The sequence below is a fragment of the Quercus lobata genome, chromosome 11, assembly GCF_001633185.2.
Source record: "Quercus lobata isolate SW786 chromosome 11, ValleyOak3.0 Primary Assembly, whole genome shotgun sequence".
Taxonomy (NCBI): domain Eukaryota; kingdom Viridiplantae; phylum Streptophyta; class Magnoliopsida; order Fagales; family Fagaceae; genus Quercus; species Quercus lobata.
In genome coordinates this window covers 50,735,210-50,761,610 of record NC_044914.1, presented here as the reverse complement: position 1 = coordinate 50,761,610, position 26,401 = coordinate 50,735,210, and the positions used below count along the sequence as shown (strand labels likewise).

At 36.8% G+C, this 26,401-nt stretch overlaps 1 pseudogene; it reads right to left on the bottom strand.

Annotated features, from left to right (window-relative positions):
- Positions 1–15,640: 15,640 nt before the first annotated feature.
- LOC115969089 lies at positions 15,641–17,242 on the bottom strand (annotated as a pseudogene).
- Between the last annotated feature and the right edge of the window lie 9,159 nt (positions 17,243–26,401).

The following is a 26,401-nucleotide window of genomic DNA, read 5'->3' as shown; positions in this document are numbered from 1 at the left end:
GTGAGTGTTTTATGCCAAACTAGAGGAGATGTAAATGTAATTACTGAAAACCTTTAGTGAGATTAGTGTAATTTATCTGTTGATCATATCATTATTATGCAGGGTCCGGAGCCTCCTATCTCTTAAAGTGATAAAGGTTTGACTTACCTCTAATACTTTTTCAACTGCAAAGTTGGTTAGTTTCTCCTGAAGATAGAACGATGATGTGTAGTGGGTTTTAATCTCCACCAAAGTTTTAGACAGTGGGTGATGTGACAATCTTTTATTAAAACAAAAAGAGATGTTTAGTTAAAAAAGTACTAAAAGTAAGCTAAAACCAATTGATATAACTCATCACAATCAAATACCGACAACAATATATAGATTTATACATATCAAAGTATTCCATCAAAATTAAATACCCACCATACATTTTATTATAAAAAAAAAATACAAAAATCGAGAAAAGCAAGTTATTTGACGATAAGGAAGGGGAGTACAAATCTAGTTTCTCCTAATAAAGGAAAGTAAGTTATGCCAATATGAAAATATATTCCTAAAAATTTCACTAGTAGGGGCCGTAGGTGACTTCATGGTTACCGATTAAACAAATTTATTCAAAATCAATTTAGCTGTGGGTTATTAATTTACATATTATTACTACTATAACCAAAATAACACATTCGAGAAATATTCCTCCGTGTGTTTGGGTGAGGGATTTGGAGCTAGCATTTGGTGAAGAGTAGGAATTTTGGGGACTGAATTTAGCAACTCCATGGTTGACACAATAATTAATTAAAGAGGAAAATTCTCTATTTTCCTATGAAATTTAATGCCAAAATTTGTGACCCACAAATACTAACTCCAGGAAAATTATTAGGTACTCTCAGAGTACCATAAATGCGTACTCCCCCCTCTCACATAAATGGTGGGTCCCACCATGAATTTAATTAGTGGGACCCACCATACATGTGAGAGGAGGGAGTACGCATTTATGGTACTCCGGGAGTATACAATAATTTCTCCTAACTCCAAATCCAATCTAAACGTATTGAATTTTTTATTTTCATCTAGTGGGACTCTTCTTTCCATCAGGGTGGGATGGAGATTTTTATGTTTCTTACTTTCCCTCTATTCTTTTCTTTTTGTTTTTCTTCTGTTTATATATATTCAGAACCATCTTTATTTTCCTTTGTATAAAGTCATCTTCTGATTTGAGGTAAGATCTCTCTTCCCCCTATTTCTTTTGTTTTTTGTCTCTCTCTCTCATATGCATATCAATCTCCCCTCCCTTAAAATTTGGGTATTGTAAAGCTTGTGGGTATTTTTTTATTTATATAATTTGCATATTATTAGTTTATTTCGTCCTACAGTAGATGAATTTGGAAGCCATTTCATTTTTTTTATTTGATGGGGAAAAAAGGAATTGAATAATTATTTTAAAAAAATTAAACATAAACTTAACCATAAACACATAAGTAATCAATTTAATAGTTGTTTATGTTCATTTCATTTGTGCACTTTAAAAAAAAAAAAATTTATCTATACATATAAAAAGAGAAAATATTGAGAACTTCTATTTGAACCAAAATTGAGTTACAAAATATTTTTTGAAATCAAATATGTAAAGAAAAAAAATTATACAAAGAGGAAAAACAAAATGAAAGAGAATTAATATGTATATTATCCCTATAAAATATTCAAAGAAGCAAGGATGTTGTATTATTGTTTCAAAATTCATAGACTATTTAAACCAATGGGTGAGTACAAGCTCTTTCTTCTATGTCCAATGCCAGAATGCTTATTGAATGCCACTTAAGCGTGTCATATGCACTTTTTAGTCCTAGTAAATCATGTTATATCAATTTAATTATGCCATATCAATTAAATGGCTTAAAAATATTTAAAAATTAAAGAAAATATCTAATATTTAAAAACTGTATAAACTAAAAAAAAAAAAAAAAAAACTTTTCTTTTCTTTATTTTGACATTTTATATTATACCCCTATTTTCAAATCATCAATTTGGAAATGAATAATCCCCCTTCAAAATCGGACGTGAAAGTTTCCTTTCATCCGGCTCAAGTAGTTATACCACCACCACCCCCCCCCCCCCCCCGGAAGAAAAGTTCTACTCTTTACTCAAGTTTCCAATTTAGACCAATATAAATTAACGATTGGTTTAAAAGTGGTCTTCCATTGTGATTCTTATTGGCATATTAGATATTTAAATTCCTACCCAACTCCAAGGATATTACTTTATACCGACATTCAATATTTTATGGGAGTGTTATAGCTAATATATACACGGCCACCGAATATGGGTTCGAAGTGGGTATTGATTTTCTTTGTATTTTTCAATATAAATGTAAAAGAGCCACAAATTTATGATAATTCCAAAGGCAATCCCTTTATAGCTAATACCTTCCTTGATTAGCCTCACTTCTATTTCACTTTGATGGTGTCTAAAAACATCCAACTTCTTATTCGTCCATAGAGGTCGTCCATAGAAAGGATGAGAGAATGAACACTCGTCCTTAGTCCACTAGGGATACAAAGACTAGCTACTCGTCCGTCGTCCATAGAGATCTTTGGACGAGATCTCCTACTGGTCAACAACCTCCCGTACAACATTGCTTAGGACGAGCCTAACAGCGGTTTTGATGTGAAAAGATAATTGCTATAGCAGTTATCATGTTATACTCTCTGGACTCCGTGAAAATAGGGGAAGTTATCCAACGGATAACCGTTTCCTAAACCTATAAAAGGGCACGAATCTTTGACCAAAAGAGGACTAAGTATTTCTAGACACTTTCTTTCTTTAAGTGGAAAATTCTTTGTTTCAGAAGAAAAGGCTAACTTTACCATCGAAGGGTTCGTGACCGGTCAACCCCGGTCTCCTCTGATCTCTTGTTTCTTATCTTTCAGACCCTCAACATCATCACTATCCGTACTATTCAACTCATTGATTCCTTGATCGTTATCAGTTTGCGCCGTCTATGGGAAGATTGTTTTATAGTTTTCTTCTCCGTGACAAAAGGTTGATGTTACGGACCAGATTGAGGGCTACTAGCCCAAGCCATCAGGGAAGCAGAGATGCTTCAAGCAACCCTCATCGCGATCGCCAATTTGCACCGGTCATGCAAACTTCATCTGTCCAACATGTGCAATCTATGGCGGCCGCGATGGCGGAGTTGACCTGCCAAAACCAAGAGTTAAGAATGGAAATTAATCTAAGGAGGCAGGCACGTGAAGAACGTGAAGAAGGAGGACAAACACACAGTCATGATGATAGAGAGAATATTGAGATTGGAAGTCAGTTAAGAAGCACCACTTCACGAACGGTACCACATTTGAAAGAAGAGATGGACCAAATGAAAAGAGTCATGGAGGAAATGAAAGAGAATATGAGAAGGGCGAATCCGATAGAAGATTTAGTCCACAGAACTAATTCCCCCTTTACGGCTTCCATCAATGGTCATCATCTACCATCAAAGTTCAAGTTACCTTCTCTGGATTCGTATGATGGAACACGTGACCCGTTTGATCACATTGCCACCTTTAAGACCACCATGCATCTTCAAGGGGTTCCCGACGAAATAATGTGTAGAGTCTTCCCTACTACCCTCAAGGGCCCATCACGAGTTTGATTCAACAAAATACCCCCGAATTCAGTAAGTTCTTTTGAAGAGTTGAGCAAGTTGTTTGTTAATAATTTCATTGGAGGACAAAGACACAAGCGTTCCTCGTCCAGCTTGTTGACTATAGAGCAGGGAGAGAATGAGAGCCTACGGTCGTTCATCACCCGTTTCAACAGAGAAGCCCTGAGTATGGACGAGGTAGATGATAAGCTCCTATTGGCGGCTTTCCATAATGGGGAGAATTCGGATTTGTTTATACATAAACTCCATGAAAAAGAACCTCAGTCCATGGCCGAACTTGTCCATTCGACTCAAAATTTTATGAATGCAGAAGATGCGATCATTGCTAAAAAGAGGAAGAGATCTGAGAGAGTAAAGGCAAACCCCAGTCGCCATCCGGAACAAGGTCCTCATCTAAAGAAAGGACTGACGGAAGAAAGGAAAGACCGAGATAAGAAGCCAGGCTCTTCAGTGCGGAACTAGCAATATACCCCACTGAACGTGCCACTTGAGCAGGTCCTTATGCAAATCAAGAATGATCCTTCCTTGAAGTGGCCGGAGAAAATGAAGGGAGATCCCAATAAGCGCAATAGAAACAAGTATTGTCGCTTCCATAGGGATCACGGTCATGATACAGACGAGTGTTTTGATTTAAAACAGCAAATTGAAAATCTCATAAGGTAAGGGAAGTTGAGGAATTTCCTTGGACGAGACCACATGGACAAGAAATTGAAAGGAAAGATGGAAGAATCATCGCGACCACCGCTCGGAGAAATAAGAGTCATTATAGGGGGAAATTCGACATGTCAGTCATCCAAGTCCAAGAAAGCATACTTAAAGGTGGTGCAGAGCGTCCAACTTTCTGGACGATCACCAAGGGCAAGGTCCACGGACGAGCAAGCGATCACCTTTACGGACGAAGATGTTGAGAGAATTCATCACCCTCACGATGATGCTATCGTCATCTCCTTGCTTATTGTCGATTACACAACCAGAAGAGTGCTAGTGGACAATGGAAGCTCGACAGACATTTTATATTACCCAGCTTTTCAACAGATGAGGTTAGGACGAGACTAGCTCCGTCCAGTGAACTCCCCCCTAGTAGGTTTTGGTGGAATGAAAATACAACCTGTGGGTACTATTTCATTATCAGTGGTAGTGGGGGCATACCCGCGACAAGTCACCAAGGACGTGAACTTCCTTGTGGTAGATTGTTCATCCTCCTACAACGCCATAATTGGAAGGCTAACTCTAAATAGTTGGAAGGCTGTTACGTCCACCTACCACCTATCAGTCAAGTTTCCAACAAAACACGGAGTGGGACAAGTGCAAGGAGACCAACTAGTGGCAAGAGAATGTTACCTGGCCATGTTGGCCATGGACGAACAAGTTCAAGCCATGAATATTGAAGAAAAGAGAGTTGTAGCAGAGCCTACCGAAGAATTGGAAGATATTTCCTTGGATGAAAATAACCCTGAGAGGTGTACCAGGGTCGGAGCAGATCTAGAAAAGAATATTAAGAAGGACCTCGTCCAGTTTTTGAAGAAAAATATTGATGTGTTTGCATGGAGTCATGAGTACATGCCGAGTATAGACCCTAGTGTCATTACCTACCGTCTGAATGTATGTCCTTCCTTCAAGCCAGTGCAGCAAAAGAAGAAGGTGTTTGCCTCTGAGAGAGATGATGCTATCAAAGACGAGGTTCAAAAGTTAATGGTGGCGAAGTTTATTCGGGAAGTGTATTATCCGGATTGGTTGGCCAATGTAGTAATGGTCAAGAAAGCAAACGGTAAGTGGAGAATGTGCGTAGACTTCACCGACTTAAACAAGGCTTGCCCCAAGGATAGTTACCCGCTGCCACGTATTGACCAGTTGGTAGATTCCACTGTGGGCCACAAATTACTTAGCTTCATGGATGTTTTCTCTGGATACAATCAGATAAGGATGAACGAGGCAGACCAAGAGAAAACATCCTTTGTCACCAGTCAAGAATTATTTTGTTATAAGGTGATGCCCTTTGGCTTAAAGAATGTAGGGGCAACATATCAGAGATTAGTCAGCCATATGTTTCGTCTGCAGATCGGGTGGAATGTGGAAGTCTATGTAGATGACATGCTGGTAAAAAGTCAAGACGAGGGAAGGCATCTAGACGACCTTCAGGAGACATTTTACACACTGAGACAGTACCACATGAAGCTGAATCCTAGCAAATGTGCATTCGGAGTATCATCAGGGAAGTTTCTTGGATTTATGGTCTTCCATAGGGGAATTGAAGCGAATCCTAATAAAATTCAAGGAATATTGGATATGAAGCCTCCGCAAAATACCAAAGAAATCCAATCACTCACTGGACGAGTTGCTGCACTTAACAAGTTTGTCTCTAAAGCCATTGATAAATGTTTACCATTTTTTAAGGTTCTTAAAAAAGCATTTGAATGGACCAACGAGTGTCAGAAAGCTTTCGAAGATCTGAAGGCCTACCATTCCACGGCTCCTTTGTTGAGTCCGTCCGTGGTGGGAGAGGAGTTGTATTTATACTTAGTAGTAACTCAGCATGCCGTGAGTTCAACATTGATAAGAGAAGAGGACAAAGTGCAAAGGCCTGTGTATTATACAAGTAAGGCATTGAGGGGAGCAGAAGGACGATATCCACAAATGGAAATTAGCTTTCACATTGATAACCGCTTCTAGGAAGTTGAGGCATTATTTCTAAGCACATGTCATTAACGTCATGACGGATTACCCGCTCAAGAAGGCAATGAATAGACTAGAAGCTGCAGGACGATTGATCTAGTGGGCTATAGAGCTCAGTGAGTTTGACATTAGGTATTTGCCAAGACATGCCATAAAAACTCAAGCTCTAGCAGATTTCATTGTAGAATTTACCCCAAATCATGATGAGACCGAAGACAGTAAAAGATGGGTCGTCCATGTGGATGGTTCGTCTACACGGCATGCAGGTGGAATTGGTGTAGTCCTACAATCCCTAGAAGGAGACAAGCTGAAACATAAGGTTCGTTTGCAGTACGAAGCAACAAACGATGAAGTCGAGTATGAAGCCCTTCTCAAAGGACTAGAATTGGCTAAGTTTGTGGACGCCAAATCTATTCTCGTCCTGGGTGATTCTCAGTTGATAATGGAGCAAGTGAATGGGATGTATGAAGCTAAGGAAGAACGGATGAGGAAATACCTTAGTAGGGTGATGCGCCTTATAAAAATATTTGAAAAAGCTGACTTCGTTCAAATCCCTAGGGAGGAGAACGTGGAAGCTGATACCATAGCAAAGGAAGCCTCAGCAAATGAATCTATGGATGAACTTGATGAAATTCAGCATATGCTAAGTATTGATATCCCAGAAGTACAACAGGTGGAGAGTAGAGAAAATTGGATGACCTCAATTGTATCATACTTGAAAGATGGACGACTCCCAGAAGAAAAGGACGAAGCCAGGAAGTTGAGGGTAAGATCGGCTAGGTATGTTCTAATAGACGAGGTGCTATACAAAAGAGGTTTTTCTCAACTTTATCTTAGATGCTTAGCCCCAAACCAAGCAAACTACATATTAAGAGAAGTTCATGAAGGTGCGTGCGGCAATCACTCAGGATCCAGGTCGCTTGTCCATAAGGTCGTCCGTGCATGGTATTATTGGCCAAACATGCAAGTTGATGCTAAGGCGTACGTCAAAGTCTGCGACCAATGCCAAAGGTTTAGCATCGTCCCCAGACAACCATCAGAGTACCTCACCCCGATGACGGCACCATGGCCCTTTACGCAATGAGGACTAGACATTTTGGGTCCCTTCCCGCTGGGCACAAGGTAGATGAAGTTTTTAGTAGTGGGCATCGATTACTTCACCAAATGGGTGGAAGCTGAACCATTAGCAAGTATCACACAACAGAATGTTAAAAATTTCGTGTGGAAGAATATTGTGTGTAGATTTGGAGGGCCCAAGGTATTGGTGTCTGATAACGGACGACAGTTTGACAATGCACTCTTCAGGGACTTCTGCGCACACTTTGGAATACAGGATCATTATTCCTCACCCGCTCATCCCCAAACAAATGGCCAAGTTGAAGTAGCAAACCGATCCTTGTTGAAAATCATCAAGACTCGGCTTGAGGGAGCGAAGGGGGTATGGCCAGATGAGTTGCCTGGTGTTCTATGGGCGTACAGGACAACAATGAGAACCCCTACGGGGGAAACTCCTTTCAAGCTAGCTTATGGAAGCGAAGCAGTCATACCCGCAGAAGTACATATGGCTAATCATAGGGTGATGATGTATCAAGATAAGGACAATGAGGAGCAACTCTGTTTGAACCTCGATCTAATAGACGAGGTAAGGGCAGATGCAGAGCACAGGACAGCGAAGTACAAGAACCTCATGGCTAGGCAATATGATGCAATGGTGCAGCCAAGGCGTACTTGTCCTGAGAAAGGTCTCTTTGACAACCAAAAACCCAGCTCATGGGAAATTGGGTCCAAATTGGGAAGGACCCTATATAGTTATTAACTGTAAAAGGCAAGGATCTTACTATTTGGAGGCCCTGGACGGGAGGAGATTGGAACACCCTTCGAATGTGGAGCATCTGAGGAAGTACTATCAGTAAAAGTGAGCCTGGACGAAGTATTACTATGGACGAGCTTGGATCTTGTCTCTTTACTTACGTTCTACTTGTGTTTAATGCTGTTTTTGTTTGATACTACTACTTTACTATTTATGTTGTGTTGTGATTATGAACGAAGTTATGGAGTTTGTACTTATTAAATAAAAAGAAAGGCATTAACATGTATATGCCTTATCTGTAAACAATATTTATGTTATGTACAAAATGTTGTGTAAATTTCTAATCTCCATGCTATTTTCATTTGAACTAAACCACAACAAGGCCGTAAAGCCCAAGACGAGGAAATTCTCCGAATACGGAGATGTAACTTCAATAAACTAGGGAAATGTATGCACGTCCAAGTATAGACAAGAAAATTTTCCCCAAGAAATGGCGTCCACAAAACGTTCGTCCCTGAAACAGACGGGATGAAACATAGTATACGTCCACACATGGACGGATAATGGCACGTCCACAAAACGTTCGTCCTTGAAACAGACGGGATGAAACATAGTACACGTCCACACATGGACGGATAAATGTAAAGGCAAGATGTTTTGACTTATTGACTAGAGCATTCTAAAGCAATCTAGTTTATGGACGAATACAAAGTTGTCTTATTTGCATTAGAAATGAAAAACCAGCGAGTCTCAAGACGAGTGATACTGGTAATTAGTATTTCACCAAGACGAGTTATATCTTAAAGTTCTACCTTTCTAAGGTATTGCTTTCATGGACGAGTAGAAATTTAAAACGAAACCACAAATAACTTTCGTCCATGTTATAACAAAAACAAGTAAAGTAATTGTTTAAAGGGCGGACGACCAACGTCCAAACACCCTTGAAAAGTAAAACTTGTTGATAACTTGTCTGAAAGCTATGGACTAGATTAATATAAAATTACAATAACAAGTCTCGCTCAAAAACCAAACAAAAAAGTAAAAAAGCATAATCAAAATATTAGAAAATCATCTTCAGGCTGGAGGGGCGTCAGTGTTCTGGTTGTCCTGGGGTGGCTGGGTTGTAGCATCATCCTCTATGTTGACATCTTCTGAACTCGTCTGGAGGAGGGAACTGGTAGGAGCACCACTAAGGTTAAGTTTGATAGAATTGAAGTCAATATTGGGGAAGTTCTCCACAGTGTCCAGCCTGAAGTCCTCAAACCCAGCTGCATGGTTGGTATCCAGTAGGTCCGTAAACTGCTTGGACGCCTTAAATTCTGCAACTGCGTCTTCCTTGGCTTTCTTGAGAAGATCACTCAGCTCGTCATTCTTCTTTTGTAAGTGGTCAAGACGAGTGTCCTTCTCCATAACGTCAGTCTTCAGCTCTTCAATTTGATTTTACAGCTCCTTTGCCCCTTCATTGGCCTTAGCAGCTGCCTCTACCCACTGTTTGCTCTCTTCCTTCACTTCCTTGATTCTCCTCTCCAACAAGACCCTCGTCTTGTCCAGATCAGTTGCTTGCCTGGACGCAGTAATGAACTTGGACATAACTTGAATCAAGGTTTTTGTTAGGAATCTTGTCAAAAAGGACGAGACAAAAAAGAAAAAGGGAAAACAAGGTCATGAACCCTAGAATGCTCGAAGTCCTTCAAAGACATGTTATAGCAGGCAGTCACGTCCACATCAGTCACAGCCATCCCAAATCTTTCCCAAGCTAGATCCTCGTTCCCAATAAGGTGTTGAGGTACTTGATGGGAAGGCTGAGACGAGGAAGGTGCCTTAATTGTGGAAAAGGCCTGCAGAGGAGAGTCCTTGGGTTCTGAATCAAGCATCTGGACGTCTTCAGGCTCATGAACAGGAATAGGTGTGGATTGGACGTCCTTAGGCTTGGGCGACTTGTGTTTAACCTTTTTCTCCCTGCACCTGCTTGGAAGGTTCCCCAAGTCAATCCCTAGGGATAAATTCTTTTTTTTTATCACCTACTGACGGATGAGATTGAGGCAGTGCCTCCTGCCCAACTTCCTCATTCACAACTTTTTTGCCTTTGTTTTTTTTCATTGTAGCTATTCCTGAAAAGAAAAACGTTTAAAAAAAAAAAAAAAAAAGGGTGAGAAGGAAAAGGGGAAACGATCAGGAGAGCTTACATCTACGGATGGTAAGCTCGTGTGCAAGGGCGTCAGTAGACGGGTTAGGACCCAAACCCCAGGTGGCAAGACATTGGAGACTAACCAAAGAATGGAAAGCCCTGTCAGTATGCAGACAAACTTTTTGAATCCGTTCAATGTAAAACCTGCCTAAGTGAGGCCGTCTAGCACCTGTGTAAAAAATAAAAATAAAAATATTTATACAGCCGTCTACAAGGGTAAATACAATAAAAAACGAAGCGACAACTATAAGCATACCTTTAGGACGAAGGTTCCCTAACTCTCCTGTGTAGGGAGGAAATGGGTCTTGAGAAACCTCGAGGGGGCGTCCAGCCCAGAAACCTGAGACGAAGAAGAACTCCGTCTTCCAGTTCCAATCCAAGGAAACTATAGACTTAATCAACCTATAATCCTTCCCTCTGGCTATGAATTGATAAAAACCAAGGGACTGATTAATCTCAGAAGGCTTGTAACAATAAAGGAACTCGTCCACAGTAAGAGGATGGTTCCCCTCAAATACCTTCCTTCACAAAACTTGCATGGAGACAATTAATCTCCATGCATTGGGGTTAAGTTGACAAATACCTATTCCTAACCTGGTAAGTAATTCTCTGGCAAAAGCATTCAAAAGTAACCTAAGTCCACCTAAAAGATAGGCTTCATAAATACCTATCCCAAAATGTGGCTGACAGCACCACTCCCCATGAATTGCTAACCTAGGATTGAGGTCGTCTGGGATTTGGTACCACTTCTTAAGTAAATTTAATCTCCTATCATCCGTCTTGGATTCTATTCCTATAGCACAACTGTACACTACCTCAACGTCATCCTGAACTACGGACGAAGGAGCACTTGTACCAGCTTGGGATCCAAACTCGGTCCTCATCTTAAGTCCTTGGAGAACCTCTAAGGGAACCCCAGGAACACCGGACACATACTCGTCCGTGGTGTTTCCTCCACTACTAGTGCTGCTATTACTATCACTAGAGCCACTAAAACTACTTGGGTCATGGTACTCGTCTATGGCCTTGTCCAAACTATTACTAGACGAGGAAATAACGGTCTCAAACATTTTTAAGAAAACTTAAAATCTGAGGACGAGGATTAAAGAAATACCTAAAATCTAGACGAGGAAACTAAGGACGAGAGGATACTTCTAGACGAGGCGCAAAGACGAGGATGCTCAAGGAAGGAAATCTCAAAAATGTGAAGGGTACTGGAAGAATTCTACTATTTATAGGCTGTAAACTTAGGTATATGAAACGACGCAGCCAACCAAAATACGACATGTGGCATACTCCTCGAAAAAATAACTAGACGCGTCAGTTTATCAATAAAATTGTGACACATGGCACGCCCAATTGCTAGCATTAAATGCACATTTCGAAAATAGCTTAAAATTATCTTAGAGACAACCCATGGACAAGGGGGCAACTGATGGTGTCTAAAAACATCCAACTCCTTATTCGTCCATAGAAAGGATGAGAGAATGAACACTCGTCCTTAGTCCACAAGGGATACAAAGACTAGCTACTCGTTCGTCGTCCATAGAGATCTTTGGATGAGATCTCCTACTGGTGAACAACCTCCCGTCCAACATTGCTTAGGATGAGCCTAACAGCGGTTTTGATGTGAAAAGATAACTGCTATAGCAGTTATCATGTTATACTCTCCAGACTTCGTGAAAATAGGGGAAGTTATCCAACGGATAACCGTTTCCTAAACCTATAAAAGGGCACGAATCTCCGACCAAAAGAGGACTAAGTATTTCCAAACACTCTCTCTCTTTAAGTGGAAAATTCTTTGTTTCAGAAGAAAATGCTAACTTTACCATCGGAGGGTTCGTGACCGGTTAACCCCGGTCTCCTCTGATCTCTTGTTTCTTATCTTTCAGGCCCTCAACATCATCACTATCCGTGCTGTTCAACTCACTGATTCCTTGATCGTTATCACACTTCAATCCTCCTATAAACATTATGTATCTTGTAATATAGACATCTCTCTCTCTCTCTCTCTCACTCTCTCAAAATATATTTATAATTAGTGGATGTTAGATTATAATTCTCGTAGAGAGCCAAGGAATGAGTCTTCCAACTCTGAAAATTCCCTTATCCTAGACACAACAAACGAAATCTTTAATGATTTTTTTTTAAAAATTATAAACATATATTTAGACATAAACTTGCATTTTAAACATATGAAATAAATTGAATAACTTCTTTACCTTTATTTCATATGTGCACATTTTGTTTTTGTATTGCACTATACAAATAAAAGATAAAATATTGAGAAATTTTATGCTAAAACAAAATTTGGGTTACAAAATATAACACGTGAAGAAAAAAATTCTAAGAAGAAACGAAAATGGATAAGAGTATAATTATATTCCTTAATCAATGTTAATGAAAAAAATATAGTAAAATAAGCAAGGTTGTGGTTTTAGTAGTTCATAATTCATAAACTAATTAAGCAAATTAAATACCAATTGTTGTATGTGTAGATGGAGGTAATGGTCTTTTTTTTTTTTTTTTTTTAAGCATGGTCAACTTGTGTTTTTCTATCATAATATTAATATATTATTAATGTGTATTTTATTATATTATATTTGAAATATATTTTGAATATTAATATTATAGCTCAATGTTATTAATTTTTAAATTGAAATAAGTTCAATTAATCAAGTTTGATTTTTCTTGTTTTTTTTTAATTAAGAATCCATTCACCTGAAATTGTGCGGAACCACGTCCTCTGAATTTTAAAACAGCTATTTGCATCTTGTAGGTTCTTAATGATTCTGTTGAGCTTAGTTTCCCAATTAGGATTCTTAGTAGCTAGGTATTCAGTTTAAGTTATGAATAAGAGATAGTTCAATTGGTAAAGTCTTTGATTATTGAATAAAAGATCTGGGTTCAATACTCACCTATACCAAAAACCGATTGGTGTCTTGGTTTGATGATAAAGAATTATCATCAGGAGTAGACGCCATAAGTTGAAACGCTTTTAAAATAAAAGTTATGAAAATTACAATTTGGATAGATTAAATGGGTTATATCACTTTTCAGTTAAATAGTTTAATTTCTTTAGCAACAAAAATATTAGTAATTCTTTTTTAGCATTACGATTATTATTAGAAAATTGGTTGTAGCCTTAGATTACAATTTTACTCAATATTTTTTTATTGGAGGTGAATTTTGACAAATTCATCATTGGATTACGTCTTCTTTTTATATCCTCCATGCTTACAAAATTTCTAGGAAATTAAAAATCAATAGCTATGTCATCAATAAATTGTTTAAATTGTAAGTTTTAATTAATTTCTTTTTAAATACAAAATAGAAATTCTTTTCTAGCCTAATCTAAGTGTATATATATGTGAAGCTCCCTCTTGGAGACTTGAACCCTGACTCTTAGAAATCATATAGTAAATAATATCCGATTGATACAAAATTTGACATGTGTATCAAAAGCGTAAAGAAATTGCAATTCAACGGTTAGATTTTCAAAATATGTAATAATGTTTATTTTATCGAGTAAAGTTATAACTTTAGGTTATAACTAATTTTATAACTAAACTTTGTCCTTATGATTATTACTAGAACAGTTGTTGCCATGACTTTTTTGTGTCTATAGACTCTCTCTGGATAACTATGTTCATATTGTTTACGTCCATAAATGTGTGATAAGAAGTCCTTAACTGGCTCCACACATGTTTTTTTCCTTTTCCTTCTCGAATACAATTACAAACAGCTGGTGATAAATATGTTACATAATTTTAGATGAACGGACTACAAAGACGCGGCTTTAGATTCATTTCCGTGTCCAAACCGACGTTGTTTTGAGTTTTACATATGTTGCACCATCAAAGCAATGTCATTTGATTTTTTTTTTTCTTGTGCATAAGTGATAATGCTCAAAGCACTAGTGTTTTGTACAGCATAGGCCTAGCAGTACACAGCACTATAATTTAACATATTTCATGCACTGAGGTTTGGAATCTGACAGCAATTTTTCCAGCTTACTTACAACTGATTCAGAGACAAAGATGATTTGCAACGATTAATCACCCTGTTCCTTCTAAAAAATGGAAAACAATACCTTCAATTTATTTGAGGAGGATTTAAACCTCAATTTATTTTTCTACATAGAGGTAATATCCAGACAAGATCATCAAATGCACATTAAAATTTGGGAAGACCATCCCAATGGTATGGGATCTATATTCTAAATCCCCTGCAGTTTGTTGAATAATAAGATAGCTCACAAAAAGTGAACATATGGGAAAGTCAAGTAGATAATATTCTAAGCTAACAAACACTTCTTATGCATTGGCCTCTAGTTAACTTACAACAAAATAAGGGGAAGTAGCATACAGAACAAAAGCATTCGAGTCTTAAGAAATTGGCACAATGATTTCCTTTCGATAGGCATGGCTAGTCAGATGATACTCCAACTAGGTGATAAGGAACTTACAATCAACATTAATATATGTAAGGGAATGTAAGAATGAGATTTTGAATCACAATGAGCTCAAATTGGGCATCAACTTCCGTAAGAAAGTTTTGTTTGATCATCTATGTCAAGTTTGAAAGAATCAGGATATAATGTCAATAGAGTGAATACATCATATTTAATCAGTAGCATCATGTATCTCTTGAAAAGTTGATATCAAATTTAACAAACAACAAAGTTTAATAATCTTTCAAGTTGCCATGTAATGGGATAGACGAACTTTCTTCCAAACTGGTTTAGAGAAGAATTTTGTCCCAAAAAAATGCCTTAAACAAACAACCAAATACATATTTTAAAACTTACTTGGAGACGGATTTAGTTAAATTTGTTATCATCAAAACAGGAGAAAAACATTTTAATAAAATCTTTTGTACATCTAACATTTTGCTGCCAGCCTTGACAATCAAATGACGTCTCAGCTCTTGTTGATTTGTGTATGCAAAAATCAAACAAGTTGGGCAAGATGGACTCAAGTGGATGAAGCAAGAAAAGATAATTCACAATTGGAAAAGAAACACTTTTATAAAATTTCCATCAATCAACTTGCAAAGGGGTGACCCATCAATATTATCACACATGGCCTCACCCAATCACACAAAATTATATCTCACCCAAAATTAAATTTCATTTACTTAGATCAGCATAATACATACGACAAATATAAGATCTTGCCATGCAAGCCAAATAATAAAAGATGACATCAAAATGAGCTCTTAAGCATATATTTAGCTGCATAACTTAATTGGCAGACACACACCATCCGATCAGCCAAGTACAATTTCAAGCTTTGTGCTTATAGGAAAGCAAGAAGACCATGAAAATAGCAAACACAAAAACCTACATTGTTATGATAAGTAATCTTAACACAATTTGACAACAAAGTAAATTAAGCTACGTATTTAAGGTTAATTAAAATCATAACAACATAAACTTCCTTCGTCAAAACCTATTATTACTGCTTGAGACAAAACAAAAGCCGAACCCTATCACTAGATCAACATTCCTAAAATATAGGCTTCTCAAAAAAAAAACCTAAAATATATATAGAAAAGAAGGGAAACTACTCTATTTCTTTCACTCAAAAATGCCCACGCATTCTCCCTTCGAACCTCCTCTTCTTCTTCTGGGGTGAAATCATTCACAATATTGAATATCGCACGAATCTGTTCTGGAGTCTTTCCCTTTATCATGTCTGCCATAGTCTGGCAAGTTAAATCCAATAGCCCCTTAACGTTCAAAATGTTGGCCGCCTGAAATTGGAACAAAGGGAACACAAATCCAATTAAGAAAATGAATACAAAATTAGAGAAGATTATGATAATGTATGATAAAAAGAGTGAAAATACATGAAACCAGTCAATATACTTCCTACAAAGAGCATTACACAACAAATACCAAAAAGATACTGAAGCACAAATTGTAACACAACACAACATATAATATACAAAAAATTATTCTTTTTTTTTTTTTTTTTTGAAAATAGATAGAAGTATATTAAAAAAACTGAAGGAGTACAAAGTGTGCTGTAGGGGTGGCTCCCACACAGACCAGACCCTAACAGTCAAAACAATCGAAAGGTAAAGAAAACTATAAGTCAAAAGGAAAAGAAAACTATAAAGTAAAAAGTATGCTAGAATCACAAAAGTGAGGGTAGCACACTCAGGTGCTCAGATGGTAGGCCTGCTACGAGTAAAACGTTGGTATTCGTCCAATAATAGATTCATGACTAAATAGCAACTAGCAATGAGTGTAATCAGTTAAGCTTCAAGGTTCTAAATACGATTCGTCGACCATCAAGAGAAAAGGCAACACACGAGAAACTAAATGTGTTCAACACCCAAAAAATAACCAAACAGAATAAAACTAAAAGCAATGAGAATTGGTATCATTATTGAACAACAATTGTTACCCTTTTATTTTTCCAAAATTTTCACGTTCTATGCATAAGCATAACCCCACAAACAACACACATACTAATCAAAGAAAACAGTTTTTCCTCAAACTCCCATGTTTTTCCTCTTCAGTCGTCACTCTCTTGTTTTCTCAGCATCCAAACAAAACCCCAAAAAAACAATCTTTAATATATATATATATATATATATATATTTCATGGCAACCAAGAAGAAAAACAATCAATTAAACACAGTAACATAAAAAGTGAAAGCAGAGTCCCAGGCCTTGAGTTCCTCTTTGGACTTGGAAGACTTAGACTCAGAGGAGGACTTGTGCTCTTTGCAGTACCGGATGACTAGTGAGAGTATGTGGCTTGTTACGTTAGGCAATGGGATTGCAGTGTCAGCACAGTCATCTTCGATCAAGTTCTTTATCGTCTGTGACTCCATAGCCACGCTCTCTTCCACCTCGCCATCTGAGCTCTTTAGCGTCACCTTCTTCACCGAAGACATTGTCAATAGTTTTCACTTTTCACACAAACGCAAAGAAAGAGAGAGAGAAAGAGAGAGTTGAAGAGTTTGAAGGTGTGGGACAGAGAGTGAAGGTAGCGGGGTATTAATAAAGGATCGTAGGGGCTACATAGGTGTGGACAAAGTTATATAATTGGATGTGAGTATAACTTTGTGGATGCTACATCCAATTGGATGCGAGTTGTGAGTATGTAGCCCCTACGATCCTTTAATACCCACAATTTTAACTTTGAGTATAATTGGACAAAGTTATATAACTATGTGTAGGATAGTACTAAAAATTTTAGTGACACACACAATTACACAACTTTACTCACAACTCACCCATGCGATGAGTTGTGGTTGTTGGAAGAGTGATGATGGGTCCATGTGGAGACACTCCTCCACCAACCACAATTCGCTATATGGACAAATTGTGGACAAAGTTATATAATTGGATGTAGCACCAGAATTTCTCAGGATAGTGTTCATCCTTTAGTTTATGTCATATTAGGATATTAAAACTATTTCTTAAAAAAATACTTTGTTTATTTTCACTGATTAATTTAAAAAATAAGTAAATTTGTATTAAGAAAGATAATGTTTTAAAAAACTATAAATTTATATTTTTAGTGAAATGAGAGAGAGAGAGAGAGAGAGGGAGAGATCATAATAAATAGTTAAATACTATTTTTTTTTTTTACAATAATTTTAGAGACAAACACTTTTACAAAATATATTGTAACTATTAAGGTGCTTAGTTCTTAATGATGAATAATAAAATGATGTGAGCAGTGGGTTCAAATGAGTACTTATAAAAACTTGACAACTCAAATGTTGTGAAAATTAATATGACAGTAAAATTAGTCTTTTTTTTTTTTTCTTTTTTTTCTTTTTTTTCCAGGCGGCATGCCAAAAGAGTGAGATGAAATCTTATGAAAGCAGTAGAAAGGGATCAGTTTCTCATCATATATTCCTTAAATTTAATGGATTTTAATTTCAACACCTTTTTTTTTAATCAAATCCTATGGTTTAAGATTTAAAACAAGAAAAAATTACAGCTAAATTACAAATTGCACACTCTTGACTAAAATTCAATTCATGTCTTTAACTTCACTTTCGTTCAATTAAAATTAAGTCCTCTAACTTTCAAACTTATTTAAACTAAAGGTAAATTACTAAGTACTAACGTTTTTTAAATAATGTTGATTATGTGGTAATTAGATGTGATGCTTTTAGATGAGTAACTTTTTGGATGGGTTAAACATTTTATTACTTTTCAGTTGCTACGTAATGTGCCTAGATTTACTACATATGGTTGCTCAAGCTGTTTGGCTGCAATCTCCTCTGTTGAATGATTACAGGTTCTATCCAAAGATGAAATTCATTGATGCAATGAATGTTGCCCTCAAGAAACTACCTGCTTCTGTCTTTGATACATTGTGCATAGCTTGTTGGATGATTTGGAAATGCAGGAACAGAGCTGTTTTTAATAACATTGCTCCTTCTTATCATGAGCTATGGGCTCGGGCAGATCTGTACAGACTTGAGTTTGTGGAAGTCCAGCAGAAAAACTCACAGGAAAGTAGTTTGAAGGCAGCAAGGTGGAGTCCTCCTCAGTCAGATGGTATTTACAAACTTAATGTGGCTTTTTCACAATTAAAAAAGGTCATCTTCAGTTGGTATTGGACTCATTATCCGAAATAATGGTGGAGAGTGTTAGCTGCTGCTTGTGATAAAATTGTGAAGGAGTTGAATCCACTGTGCACAGCAGCTTGTGGGTTGACGAAAGCTTTATTGTTCTGTCAAAGTACCAGCTTTTCCCATGTGCAGGTGGAGAGTAATTTTGCAGAATTGGTGGACTAGCTGTATTCTAACTGAATATGCTCTTTAGAGGTGGCTTGGATTTTGGAAGATATTGCAATTATTAAGGATAGTTTTAATTTTATTTCTTTTTCTAGTATTCCTTTACGATGTAATCGTGCTACACTAGCTTTAGCTAATGCTGTAAAAGAGAAAGAGGAGGATATTGTTTGGTTAGAAGAATGCCCCTCTTTTCTCTTCCCCATTGTACAAAGTGATATACATCAATAAAGTCTACTATCATTTCTGCTAAAAAAAAAATCACTATTTTATTTACCACTATCAATCTGCTACATCAACAAGTATGAAAAATTTTGTCAAATTTTTTTTGTCTATAAAATTTCTAAAAAAAGAAAAAATTCTACGTAGTTCATGTTAATTAGTAGTAATTTTACATCTAAAACAAGATAATCAAATTTCGCCTTGGGCCCCAAAGTGCATCAAGCCATTCCTGCGTTCACTCCAATTCAAATCCTAAATTTTAGTTTCTTAAAAATTCATTCCTGTGTAACCTCATTAACAATAGATAAATTCAAATTGAAAAATTACATTAAACTCAAAATAAAAAAAGAGCCTCATTGTGTGCTGAGGCTAGTATTTATTAAGGTATAAACTAATTATATGATACTTAATTGCTGGGTTTTAGAAACAATTTAGTGTGATAACAAGGTATAATTTAACAATAAATTTTGTGTGAAAAAAAAAGGGTTTGGTATCTGCTATTTGCATGGTGTTTTTGCTTGCCTACGCCAACGAGCTCAAAATTTTGATGACTTCTCCAATTACATGTTTATTAAGCTGATGTGATTATTATTACTAATTTTTTTGGGTGAGACATAATTTATTAGTGTGATAATGTGAATGTTCCTTTTTTTCCTATGCCACATACCATAAGTTAGTGCAACAATGTTGATGGTTAAAATGCTTTGGAAGTTGAAGGGTGGAAATTTTATATTTGATTCTTTTTCAGTTGTTAATTGTAAAATTCTTATTTCATCTACTCTTGTCCACTACATGACTAAATTCAACTTCTTTTTTTTTTTTTTTAATGATTGAAGAATATTTGCATTTTTGTTTTATCAAAACGATATTTGGATTTTTGATTAGGCATGAAGCATGCCTATATATCATTCACTATATCATACAATTTTTAAACTTTTAAGCACATGTAGTATGTTCAAATCACACTCTTATTGCCTTTCGATTTTATCTATAAAATAAAATGCTAAAGATTACAAATTTTTGCCAAAAAAATTATTGATACAAATTTTTTTACACAAATTTATGCTAAAAAAGTTATTGAAATATTGGAAAAAACTAACAACAAATGCACCACACATCATGCAAAACTGGGAGCTACTAAAATTTGATCTTTTATGCAAATCTATTGTGACAAGAAACTCACGTGTGTTATAGCCTGTTAAGGGTAAATGTGATGTAGAATTAGGAATTTGTTAGTCTAAATTTTAGTTGCGGTGGGTTTAAGGTTAGGAAAGAAGAAGAATTAGAGAGAAGTTAGGGCTGTTTAGGGGTGAATGTGATGTTAGGGATTTGTCTAACGTTTAGCTATGGTGGGTTTAGGGTTAGGAAAGAAGAAGAATTAGGAAGAATATAGGGCTGTTTATGGGCTATGTGAACAGTAATCCAACGTGCCTATTGCTCAAAACACTCAATTTTATTAATCAACTCATTCAACTCCTTGAATACATTGAGCACCATATATATATACTCATTCTACTCCTTGAATACATTAAGTGTGCTAGTAGTAGTATTAGGATTCCTAATAGTACAGGGACTACTAGTTAATCCTAATAAATTAAACCAAAGCCCATACCCATAATTAAATAAAACTTATTTAATAAAACCCATGGCCTATAACTATGTCCCAAACCCAACAATTGTAAAATTACTAAAACACCCTTGACTCAAGAATAACCAAATAAAATTATCATGTACTCTTATTCTTGGGCTTTGCCTTAGACTTCCAAAGAAAAAATCCTCTTTTTTAACCATGTCATGATTTTGCTATCAATTCTTCCCCTCTAAAAATAACTTGATTTCATTGAGTTAGGAGCTGGACCAAGAATGACATCAGAAAGCATAATTTTCTGAATAAGGAAGGAACTCTTCTTTAACTTCAAGTTTGGCATGTCTCTTGCACTTGTAAGAGTGTATTTCTTGTTGCCTTTAACAAAAAAATAATTATTGGCATGTTCAGCATGGTGTGCATTATGATCCCATATCCATGACCGACTCAAGATTATGTGACAAGGCTTAAGGGCAGCACATTACACATAATAGTCTCATTAAACTTGCCAATTTCAAAGGTGACCAAGCATTGCTTATCAACCTTCATCTTTGTACTTGTGACCCATGCAACATAATAAGGATTAATTCAGGAGTGGCTCTACTTTTAATATCAATTTTTGCACTGCATCCTCAGATATTGCATTAATACAACTCCTAGTGTCAATTACCAAAGAACATATTTGTTTCTTGCAATTAACTCGAGTTTGAAAAACCTTTCCCCTATTATTTGTATAAATTTTATATTTGGTTCTTTTTTAGCTATTAATTGTCAAATTCTTATTTGATCTACTCTTGCCCACTATATGATTTTCGAATTATAATTCTTTGAGGGCAAAATTGTGTGGTAGAATGGATTCACTATATGCTCTGATTAATTTGTTCAGGCTAAAATTTACAGGTATATATGGAAGAAAAGTCGATGGGGAAAATTAAAAATATTAGTTAGATTCTAATAAAAACTTTAAGTACTAGTAGCCCTTTGTAATTATAACACGACTAGACCGTCTACTCTTGTTATAATTACATAGAGCTACCTATTATAGTTTGGGGAAAAATTACAGGTTTGAAGAAATATATACTTATCGACTCCCCTCCTCAAATTTTAAAGTTTCGACTCCTTAAAAAATTTTATATAAAAAAGTTAGAAAATATAGAAATTTATATTAATTGGTTCCTAAAATTTTTGAACTAATCTAAAAAAAATCCCAAATTCAACTAGTAAAGTCTTTGATAGTTGTATAAGAGATTTGAGATTCAATTCCCACCTACACCAAAAATTGATAGATATCTTAATTTGATAATAAAGAACTGTTATCAAGAGCGGACAAAAACATTACCCATTATCCATTGCTCAGCCCATCAACCCTCCAAATACAAAACCCATTTTATCCTTTAACAAATCCCTAATTAATTACCAATATATAAAAACAATTCTTAAACAAATCCTTAATTACCCAACTATGTCTTACTCTTCATTGCAAGTGGTATATCTCACTCTCGCTCTCTTTCCCTGTGATGTACTCTACAGTGGCTTGTGCATTTGTGTAAAGTGGTTTAACTTGAAAAGTCCCCTGAGAAGCCAAGAGTGTGTTTGTGTGTGTTAATGTGTAATAAGGTTGTGGGCTTTAGGCCCACTTTGTTTGCTTATATAACACACATACTTGTAGTACACACTTTGCCTCCTATATAAAGGTACTAATATATATTTTATTTTCAGAGAAATACAATACATTCATTAAGTATTTCTAATATGGTATCAGAGCCACTGCTCTAACTTTCTTGTGTCTTGTAGTTTTGTTTTTTGTTGGTATTTTCCGTTGCCTCATCTTCTCCAGTCAGTAAACCTTTTGGTGCCTTCCCCTGACTGCTCCACCACTGTTAGAGGTCCTTAGGTTGAATCTCTGCCGCTAGAAGCTCGCTCTCCGCCAACAAGACCACTGCCTTCGTCAGATTTGTCCCTCCGAACCTTCGTTTAAGACAAATAACATATCCTCGAATAGATCGTCAAACGATCTAATCAACGTCGAAAAAATCATATTCATCGGACGCCGCACGCACCTCCACGCGTTGCCCAAAGTTCCGACGAGTTCCTCCACGCGCTTCACACGCCACTGGAAACTTGGCTGACGTCATTTGGTTATCCGTTAACGTCACTTATTGACGTCATCTGCCACATCAGCCCTAGCTCTGCTGACGTCATCTGCTGCATTGGCCTTCCCCTACTGACGTCATCTTCAGTTGACTTGGACTGACAGTTGATCGTTGACTTTCTACTATTTGACCGTTGACTTTTTTGCCAGAGTTGATTTTTTGCAGTCCAGGTGCTCCTTACCCAGTTTTTTGCATAAATTTCATTTTTTGCAGTCCATTTTTGCATATTTTGCTTCTAAATAAAGAATAAGGACAGGTCTTCTTTTTATTGCAATAATCATCGCCGACATTCCAACAAACGTTTTTTGCAATTTTTGCAAATGTTTTGATTATAATATTGAGACTTGCTATCAACGCAAAAAATCAGCTGTTTTTATTTCTGCTGCTATTGTTGCTAAAACTGAAAGTATCCAATCAATGGCTCCCATCTCCGCAAAGTCCAAGTCTTCTGGTTCTACTATCACCATTTCCATAGTTGACCTTTAAAACATCATCGCTAATACCATTCGTAAAGTTGGTAATGTATCTTATTTCCCTTCTTTCTTACTTTCATCTAGTATGTCTCCTTCCTCTTGGCTTATGGATTCTGCTTGTTGCAACCACATGACACCATACTCATCCTTATTTTCTCAACTTGAACCTACACCACACCCTCTTAATATTCACACAGCTTTCCATAATGTTTGGTCAAAATATAGGTTCTATCTCAATCTCCAACCTCTCGGTTCCTAGGGTCTTTAATCTTCCTAACCTTTCTTACAATTTCTTTTCTATGGGGCAATTAGCTGAGTTGGGTTACCGCATTACCTTTGATTATTATGAGTGTACTGTGCAGGATCCAAGGATAGGACAAGAGCTTGGGACCAGTCCTAGAGTTGGACGTATGTTTCCCATGGACAACTTTCGTCTTCCACCTATTGCTCTTGTTTCTGTTGCTGCTGCAGTTGCTGCAGTTTTTTCTATTCCTTCCCTTGCACTTTGGTATGCTGACTTGGTCACGCATCCTCCTCTCGGGTACAACACTTGGCTTCTAGAGGTTTGTTATATTCAGTGTCCATAGAAAATTTTGATTGTGTTTCATGTCAATTAGGAAAATAACTAGCTTTACCTTTCAATACTAGTGAATTAATGTCCACTAATATCTTTGACTTAATTCATTTTGATGTCTGAGGGCCTTCCTCTATCTCTAGTATTGGTGGATCTCGATATTTTGTTGTCTTTGTTGATGATCATTCTCGCTATAGCTGGATTTTTTATATGAAACATTTTTTTGAATTATTGCAGATATATTCTAACTTTGCAAAAATGGTTGAGACTCAATTTTCCAAACGTATGAAAATTTTCCGTTCTGATAATGCTCTTGAATGCACTCAATATACTTTCCAAGTTGTTTTGCATTCCTATGGCACTATTCATCAACTAACTTGTCCAAGTACCTCTCAGCAAAATGTTAGAGTCGAACGAAAATTTCGTCATATTCTTGACACTGTTCGTGTTCTCCTTCTCTCTACTAAAGTTCCCGCTCCTTTTTGGGGCAAAGCTACTATTTATGCTATTAATCGCATTCCCAGTCCTGTCATAAAAAATCAAACTACATATTTGCGCCTTTCTAGGTCATCTCCAGCCTATCACCACCTTCGCTCCTTTGGTTTTGCTTGTTTCGTTCTTCTTCAGCCACATGAGTATAACAAACTTGAGCCTCGGTCTTGACTTTGTTGTTTTCTTGGCTATGGTAAAACTCAAAAGGGTTATTGGTGTTATGATCCAGTCTCTCATCGTCTTCGTATCTTCTACAATATTGTCTTTTGGGAACATCGTTCCTTTGTCGAGCTCTCTCACTTCTGTGCCTCCCTATCTACTTCCTCTATCTTAGATCTTTTTCCAAATGAGCCATAGATTCCTTCTATAGTTACTCCTGATCCTCCTATAGACTTCTTTGTCCAACCGCCACATATTTTTGGTGCCTCTCTTAGATCATCCTTTAATGAATAAGTGGAAGATGAACAGGTCGAAGGTGAGCCACCAACCCTGAACTTGGGTCCCTTGCTCTTGCTCTTGCTCTGCTTGAAGATCTTGCACAAAACATTCCACCTCGTCACTCAACTCGGGTAAGATCCATTCCTGCATATTTACTTGACTATCATTGTATACTGCCATTGCTACACTGCATGAGCCATGCACCTATCGTGAGGCCTCCACTGACCCTTTTATGGTAGATTGTAATGAAAAAAGAACTTGATGCATTATCTAAAAACCATACTTGGGATTTGGTGACTCTCCTCCCTAGAAAATCTGTGGTTGGTTGTAAATGGATCTTCAAGATCAAGACTCGCTTTGATTGGTCCATTGAGCGATATAAAACTCGTTTTGTTGCAAAAGGTTTTACACAAGAGTATGAGATTGATTATGAAGAGATCTTTGCTCCAGTTGCTTGTATCTCATCTGTTCGTGCCCTCTTAGTTGTTGCTACTGCCAGTAAATGGAACATTTTTCAGATGGATGTCAAAAATGCCTTCTTTAATGGGGATTTAAGTGAAGAAGTTTATATGTAACCTCCTCCTGGTCTCTCTGTTGAATCAAACAAGGTTTGTCACTTTCGACGTGCTCTTTATGGCCTTAAACAAGCTCCAAAAACTTGGCTTGCCAAGTTCAGCTCCATCATATTTCGCTTGGGTTATACTACCAATCCTTATGATTTTGCCTTCTTTCTTCGTCGCACCGACAAAGGCACCATTGTGCTTCTCCTATATGTGGATGATATGATCATTATTAGTGATGACCTCAATGGCATTCAAGAATTCAAGGATTTTCTCAGTCAATAGTTTGAGATGAAAGATCTTGGACATCTCAGCTACTTCTTGGGTCTTGAAATCACTCATTCCACAGATGGTCTTTATATTACTCAGGTCAAGTATACTTCTGAACTTTTGTCTCGAGCTGGACTTACTAATAGTAAGACTGTTGATACTCCAGTTGAATTTAATACGCATTTAACTCCCTCAGGGGGGAAACCATTGTCTAATCCCTCTCTTTACAAATGATTGGTTGGTAGCTTAGTTTATCTCACTGTCACTCGTCTAGACATTTCCTATGTTGTTCACCAGGTGAGCCAGTATCTGTCTGCTCCACAATCAATTCACTATGCTGATGTTTTCTGCAATACATTCATTCAGTATTTCTAACAATGTGTATAGAATTTTAGTAATTTATTTTGCCTTAGAAGTAAACATTCTATCCACTTGTGTATTTGGGTAATGTTGATATGGATTGAGATCACCATGCAATTAACCCTCCTCCCGCTCACAACTTTAAATCTCATTCGTTCATAGTAATTAAATCAGGTGTAATACCCTAAATA